Source organism: Neomonachus schauinslandi, chromosome 13, assembly GCF_002201575.2.
Source record: "Neomonachus schauinslandi chromosome 13, ASM220157v2, whole genome shotgun sequence".
In the NCBI taxonomy this organism is placed as follows: Eukaryota; Metazoa; Chordata; class Mammalia; order Carnivora; family Phocidae; genus Neomonachus; species Neomonachus schauinslandi.
The window spans coordinates 91,372,915-91,374,668 of NC_058415.1; positions in this window are offsets into that span (position 1 = coordinate 91,372,915).

A 1,754-nucleotide genomic window follows, 5' to 3' on the forward strand; every position below is an offset into this window, starting at 1 on the left:
TCGAGGCCTGTGGCGGGCCGTCCACCGCTCCCTGCCACTTCAGTTTCCCCACCCAACAGCCGAGAGGTCTTTCCAGGTTGGCAGCCTGGCGAGCTCCTCAGGACAGGTGCCTGAACCTTGGAGTCTGAAACACCCGTCTGTGTACTGCCCTTCGAGGCCCAGGGACCGAGCTGCTGAGGAACCAGAAGAACAGAGAAGAGCCCGTCTCTGCCTCCTGGAGCCATGGAGACCAGACAGGACAGGTGAAAACAAATGGACCCAGAGCCCCCGGAGTCCCCAGAGCCCCCAGAGCCCCCAGCCAAGCGGCCAAGTCTCCCTTCATGCTTCCTGTGTCTGGGGATGCGGAGCCGGGGCTCCCGGCACGGAGTCTACAGCCAGGTGGGAGGCCACACCTGCCCAGGGTGCTGGGCCTTTGGAAAGGGTGTCGAACAGGAGGTGGGCCTCACAGCTGCCGAAAGGGGTCCTCAGGGAACATGAATGCTTCGTCGCTTTGCACTGGTCACAAGAGCATCAGCAGGTGGGCCCCAGGACATTTGCTCCTCCTTTTGCCCAAGAGTCTGTCAGAGAGCTCAGAACATCCCCGGCCATCAGGGACCACCAGCTGTTTTTTTGCTTTTTTTTTTAAATCGGTGCCCTGATCTTTTTGAGTTTACCTCCTGTGGCATGTCCTTGTACAAGCACCGAGGATCTGGACGTGAATACGGTGACCCACGCACTTGGTGCCTTCCAGGGCTGCCGGGAGCCAGACATACACATGTAAGTCCCAAGCCACCCTCTGCAGAGCCCCAGGTACAAGGAGGTGTGAGAAGAGGTGGTCACTGCTGCCGGGGGGGGGGGGGGGGGGGGGGGGGGGAGCCGTCTGCCCCCTGGGCAGGATTGCAGGCACCAGTGTGCAGGGAGCACACAGGGAGCACACAGGGAGCACTCGGTGTGAGTGCCCCGGCTGGCTCCCATTACAGGTCCCGCTCAGACTCCTGGCCGACAGTCAGGACACAGACATCAAGAAGTACGAACCTGCCAAGGCCCCGTCTGGGCGGCCGAGTCAGCACCGGGCAGGGATTAGGCTGAGCAGAAAGTCAATGCCAGACAAAATACAAGGACGAGTGGGTCCAGGCCTGGCAGATAGTCCTCGGGGCAGGGGTGGGCACCTGGCCTGGCCATTCACCAGCGATGTGAACCTTCCCCAACTCACAAGTGGGGTGGTAGCAGCAAGATTCCCAGCGGCGGGGAGCAGTGAGTGAGCGGGGTCTGGCTTGCAGGCATCCTGACCGTGGCCCCGCGTGGGCAGAGCCCAGCGTCCTTAGCCTCCACCAGCCGCCTTCACTTCAGGGCCCGCCCGTCCCTCCTTCCTCGGCCTGCAGAGTCTGCTTAGCTGCCCAAGGCCACGCAGGGCACACGGAGAAGGGCACTGTGCAGGGTTACCCTGGGGGCTCTACTTGGGCCTCCTCTTGTGACTTTATCTCTGTGACTTTAAGAGGAAAAACCAGGAGCTGCTAAGTTTGCAAAATTCATCTGAACAGTGTTGGATGGTGCTAATTAAAACTGCTCAGGCCTCCATGAACTGAGCCAAACCAGCTGCTTTTAGCAAATTAAAGCCTCTTCTTTTTCCTCCTTAGCTCATGGTTTGGGGAGCAGTGGGGCAGGGGTGCAAGGATCAGGGGAACAGGTGGGCAGGGGTGCAAGGAGCAGGGGCCAGGGGAGCAGGGGAGCAGGGGGGCAGGGAGCAGGGAAGCAGGGGGGCAGGGAGCAGGGGG